The 6,000-nt window shown below is 43.3% G+C and overlaps 1 protein-coding gene across 1 annotated transcript in view; it reads left to right on the top strand.

The window, feature by feature from the left end:
- Positions 1 to 384: 384 nt before the first annotated feature.
- The window catches only part of LOC137416790 (sodium channel protein type 4 subunit alpha-like), a 170,623-nt gene continuing 165,007 nt past the window's right edge, over positions 385 to 6,000 (top strand). The window contains exon 1 of the mRNA XM_078783297.1: positions 385 to 788. The gene's annotated coding sequence lies outside the window, so the exon portion shown is untranslated. The remainder of the gene's footprint in view (positions 789 to 6,000) is intronic.

Genomic DNA, 6,000 nt, shown 5'->3' with positions numbered 1-6,000 from the left:
TGGAATGAAGAATGGTGACCATCATTGTGTTGTTGTTTTTTGAAGATGGTAACTCGTTTTTTGAAGATGGTACGCAGGGCACATTACGCGTGACCAGAGTTGCTTGGTTTGTTGTGCATGTGGGAGAAATGAAACACAAGGCTTTGGATTTGTGAAAGGTTAATGTACACCTTTACTAAAGTCACCTTGAGTTTGTTGAATCTTCGAATTGCTCTTTAATCCGCTCTTTTGAATTGAATTTGCCCTTCAAAAAAAATATGAGTCCAAACGTCACTGCAGGTAGTTATTGAGGATGTAGGTGCATGTAATGCACTTTAAGAAATGTGATTCCTTATTTTCAAATGAGCAAAATCTTCGTAAAGAGACACCCCCTGGATAAACTTAGGCACAGCAGTAAGCGACACGGCAGCCACAACTTCCAAGGGATCAGATGGCACGTCCAGGATCCAAGTTCAGCCCTGATGCCCACTCTTTTTCCCGGATGTGAGCTGCACTTCTGTCGGTCCATGGTCGCCGTGTCTCCAGGAGTTTGCAGACCTCCCTTGGAAAATAACTCGAGCTTCTTTGGCTTCCTGACTTGATCCCAACGGCACCTTACCCCCAAGAGGCTGAGAAGGACTTCTTCTTTGCCTTCCTTGCTCTCGCTCCACCCAACTTCGCGACTTCCCATCATACTGGTGTCCTGTCCACAGTTCAACCCTGGGCTCAATCGTGATCTTCAGGAGGTGGAGAAATTGCGGAGCCACAGGGAACGTTGGATGAAATCTCGGCTCTCCGTCACCTTATAGGTAGAAAACAGTAATCCTTCTCCTCTTATAAATAATTACACTGACTTTTTTACTCTTCTAGTGATCCCTTATAGCAGGTGATAAATTATATACTCTACATTAAATTTTGGAGAGAATATCTGCAGGTTACCATGCTTCTTACCCTCCTTCGCTCTTTTCCTGGTCGTTCGATGCCGCTACTTGTCTCCAACTGTTGCCCCAGTGTCAGTTTGTTGCCTTTTTTACCCTCTGTCACCTTGCTCTTCCATTACCCTTGATCGTGCATTAAAATATTGATTATGGGGGATTTAAATTTGACTGATACAGGTTGGGACCACATGCAAGGGGCTTCGGTCCTTGTAGGGAAGAGGAGTCATTTTAAGGTTTCATACAAGATTGCTCAATCGTGTGTACAAACATAGGGGCAATACCCTGGTGCTCACCTGGTAGACTAAACAGTATACTGCACTGACTAAAGGTATTTTAAACCAATTTCAATGGTTGCTAGAAGACAGGGCAGCATGTAGAATCATACCAACATAATCATAAAACGTTAAACTAACAAACAAAAAAATACCTATTTTGGGGGGCAACTCCCCTCAACACCTTCAACCTCCTCAGACCCAAATTTTTCTAATGCCTTGAAAAAACATTGGTACATCATGGGTGCCAAAGGTTGTGGTGAAGTTTAAGTTTAATCGAAATTGCATGTGTAGTTTCAGAGAAGAAAGCAAATACCTATTTTGGGGGGTCAAACCTGAACCCACTTTGACCCCGGTAAATCTGCTTAGACCCCAAATTTTTTAATGCCGTGAACAAACTTTAGTCACAACACAACAAATATCATTTGTGCCAAGTTTGGTAGCAATCCCTTTAGCGGTTTCAGAGAAGAAGTTTCAAGTTGTGATTGTGTTCCTCCCCCTCTCGCCCCATCTTGCCTATCGCTTCACATATTTTTGTGTTTTATGTGTCGGTTTGTCTTTCTGTGTGATTAATGTTAGCTCTTTCACGAGCCTCGATGTTGTATACAACAAAAAGAGAAAAAGAAAAAAAAGTGTTTATGGACGGAGGACGCGACATCGTATAATCCCCCCTGAACTTCGTTCCAGGTGAACTAACAACAAACAGAAAATAAGCTATCGAATAAAACATCGCTCCTCCTCGCCTCCTTCCCGACCTCGTCCCCTCCTCCCCCAGGGTCAATTAACGTTGGAGAGTCGATATGATGAATGACCTGTTTTCATTTGAAAGAAAGTCTGATACGTCAAAATATGTATAATTTCATCACCAGTTGATGAAACGTGTGGCGGCAGGTAGACGCGGTGGCACAACGATGACGCCGTCCACTCTGAATTTGGGAGGTCGGCCATTTCAACCACAGCCGAGTCATACCAAAGACTTTAAAAATGAAGCGTGCTGCTTCCTTGATTGATGCTCAGCATTTAAAAAGGATAGAGCACGGACAGACAACCATACGTTGGTAATAATAGCACCGGCTTTGATGAGCCTCATGGCTTCCTCCTGCATCGAAGTTCCTTCTCATGGAACTCATTCATTTCTTACTTCATTGTGATGGTCAAAGTGAATGAAAGAGATTTTTCAACACACTGAAGTGTGCAAACTTAAATACCAGTAGTTTCTGTTCGTTCTCTCTTTCTCTTTCTCTCTCTCTCTCTCTCTCTCTCTCTCTCTCTCTCTCTCTCTCTCTCTCTCTCTGACTCTGTGTATCTCTCTCTCTGACTCTGTCTCTGTGTATCTCTGACTCTGACTCTGTGTATCTCTCTCTCTGACTCTGACTCTGTCTCTGTGTATCTATCTCTCTCTGACTCTGACTCTGTGTATCTCTCTCTCTGACTCTGACTCTGTGTATCTCTCTCTCTCTCTCTGACTCTGTGTATCTCTCTCTCTCTCTCTGACTCTGTCTCTCTCTCTGACTCTGACTCTGTCTCTGTGTATCTCTCTCTCTCTGACTCTGTCTCTGTGTATCTCTCTCTGACTCTGACTCTGTGTATCTCTCTCTCTCTGACTCTGTCTCTGTGTATCTCTCTCTGACTCTGACTCTGTCTCTGTGTATCTCTCTCTCTCTGACTCTGTGTATCTCTCTCTCTGACTCTGACTCTGTGTATCTCTCTCTCTCTCTCTGACCCTGACTCTGTGTATCTCTCTCTCTCTCTGACTCTGACTCTGTGTATCTCTCTCTCTGACTCTGTCTCTGTGTATTTCTCTCTCTGACTCTGACTCTGTGTATCTCTCTCTCTGACTCTGACTCTGTCTCTGTGTATCTCTCTCTCTCTCTCTGACTCTGTCTCTGTGTATCTCTCTCTCTCTCTCTCTCACTCTGGCTCTGTGTATCTCTCTCTCTGACTGACTCTGTGTATCTCTCTCTCTCGCTCTGACTCTGATTCTGACTTTGTGTATCTCTCTCTCTGACTCTGTCTCTGTGTATCTCTCTCTCTGACTCTGACTCTGACTCTGACTCAGTCTATCTCTCTCTGACTCTGACTCTGTCTCTGTGTATCTCTCTCTCTCTCTCTCTCTCTCCCTCTCCCTCTCCCTCTCCCTCTCTCTCTCTCTCTCTCTCTCTCTCTCTCGCCCCCTGCCGGCTGTTACGATTTGGGTGTGGCGTCATGGTGGCTGTGTGCGCTGAGTTGTGAGTACTGTGCTGTGTTGGCGTCTTTCCTATCCCCATTTCACTCCCTTTGTGTCTTGTACGTGTTTGTGGAGTTTTCCCCGTGTTTTCTTCTTTTTGTCGAGACAAGAGAGAGAGAGAGAGAGAGAGCGAGAGAGAGAGCAGCTATTTGGAGGCATTGGCGGTAGGCCTTTCCCCGTTTTTGGCGTTGGTTATCGCGATAAAATTTTGGTTTCGTTTTTTTCTGTTCGTCGTTAATCCGGCATCTTGCCGGAGTATAGACGTTCCACTTTAAATCATATTTATTTTCTTTCGTTTGGTTTAATTATTACTACCTTTTCCTTTTTTTCTTTTTAATCTCCTCAACCCGAGTTGTTCGGGTAAAACGGAGTTATTTTGTTTTAGTCATGGCGACGACTCGTTCGCAGCAAGACACTGCGTTTGAATCGTTAATCATTACAGAGTGAGGAGGGTTTTGTGACTGTGGCAAAAAAAACGTAGAGCCTCCTCTCCTCGTGGCCCCACTAGTGCCCCCAAAGTAGTTGTACTGGATACGAGTGGTGCAGTACCTGAGGAACCTCATGATAGTGAGAAAAAAGATGGATTACCTTCCAATGATGGAATTTTAATCCAAAGTGCACAAGGTGGTACGGTTCCATCAAATAGTTGTACGAATGAAGGGTCTATTATTATTGATGAGACGTTGGTTGAATGTCAGGAGACATCACCATCATCATCATCACCACCACTGCCTGAGCCTCAACAAAATAGTGCGTTGATCCTTCCCAATGTTCCCACTGCAACAAATGATCAGAATACAGTTTGTGTGGCCCCGACGGAGGTGCCCGACGTAGTTATACAACATGGTGGTGCAACAGCCCCATCTCATGTCGAAGTAGACCTCCCCAGGCCCCCCCAGACCCAAGACCAGTCTATAAACGAGTTGGTAAAGGTCCAAACTGAAATTTATGAACCTGGTGGAATGCTATCTGGGCTGTCTGCTTCAGATGATGACATGGAGGTGACTGAGCCGTCACAGTCGTCATCTGAGCAGTTACAAATACCCCCCCCCCCCCCCCCCCCGAGGTTATTGTGACCTTTCTAAATGAGACATTTAGGCAGCGAAATGTCATGATCCAAAAACATTTTCCTGACTTGCTTTCCTTCATGCAGACTGCAAAGTGTATAGTTAGAAATTCTAAAGATTTTGAAGTAACAAAAGCACAAATTCATCGACTGAGGAAATTCATTACAAAAGCAAGGTTGGAACTGTCTCAACAGCAGCTAAACCCCCCTTGATAAGGCATGAAAAGGAAGGAAGTGCTGTTTGGCACCTTAAACATGAATGGCGGTGGTGCTAACCATTTACGTCAGCTCCAAGTTAAAAACTTATTGTTTCAGAAACATATCGATATATGTTTATTGCAGGAAACACACATAACAGAGACTTCACAGCCTGACTGGCTTCGCCTTAATACTGGGCAGTGCTTCTTTAGCAATCTGTCTTCTGTTTCTGTGGGAATTGCTTTCTTGCTTCGTCCTGGGTTTGTTCCTGACTCTTGTAATTTTAATGAAATAGTTATAGGACACTTAGCATCCTTAGAGGTGGTCTATCAAGGATTTCACCTCACCTTACTCAATGTATTTGCTCCTAGTAGCAGCTTAGCTCGTAAAGATTTTTTCACACGTCTGGCCAATTACCTTCGCACAGTAGCCTTTGATCATTGTATCTGTATTGGAGGAGATTTCAATTGCACCTTTGAACCTAGTTTAGATAGAAATACACCAGAACCACATCCAGAATCTCATAAAGATTTATTGAATTGTTTTTCATCACTTGGTCTACTTGACGCATAGCGCATACAGCACCCTACAACATCTCAGTACACATGGTGCCGTTGTGCTAGTGGGTTAATAACACTTGCAAGGCTTGATAGATGGTATATTAAATCCACTTTTAGAAAAGTAATCGTGTCTTGTCATCATTTCCCTCTACTTTCTCTGATCACCACCTGGTTGTACTTGGTCTATCCTTTTCTCAGTCAACTCGTAAAAGTGCGTATTGGACTTTCAATACCAGCCTGTTGGAGGATTGCTGTTTTAAGGATGCTTTTCGTAGTTTTTGGGAAACACGCATCCAAAGAAAACCTTGTTATTCTTCTATTCAGTTATGGTGGGATAACGTGAAAGCCCAGATTTGCGTCTTTTATCAATATTTTAAGTCCTTTTCCACAAGCAAGAGTAAGATTGCTGTTTCGCTCTTAGAAACTGAAATTTTACACTTAGAGGAAGACTTGGCTAAGTCTCAAAATCGCAGGAAACTTCAGTTATTATTGGAGAAAAAAGCTTATTTAAGAGAACTGATTCATGAAAAAGTAATGGGGATGTCAGTTAGACCCAGAATCCAAAATGTGAAGTTCTCTGACACCCCAAACAAAAGTTTTTCCAGTTAGAAGGGGTTAAGAAGTCCCAAAGGCAAATGTTTTCCTTGTTAGATGCTAAGGGGAATATTACACAAAATGAAAGTGATGTTAAGATGCTTGTGAAAAGGTTTTTTTCTGGCTTATTTGCGGAGAAAGCTGTGTGTAAAGATATGGTTGATGA

The sequence above is a fragment of the Myxine glutinosa genome, chromosome 1 (assembly GCF_964187855.1).
Source record: "Myxine glutinosa chromosome 1, kmMyxGlut1.1, whole genome shotgun sequence".
Lineage (NCBI taxonomy): Eukaryota > Metazoa > Chordata > Myxini > Myxiniformes > Myxinidae > Myxine > Myxine glutinosa.
This window is presented reverse-complemented; position numbering and strand designations above follow the sequence as displayed.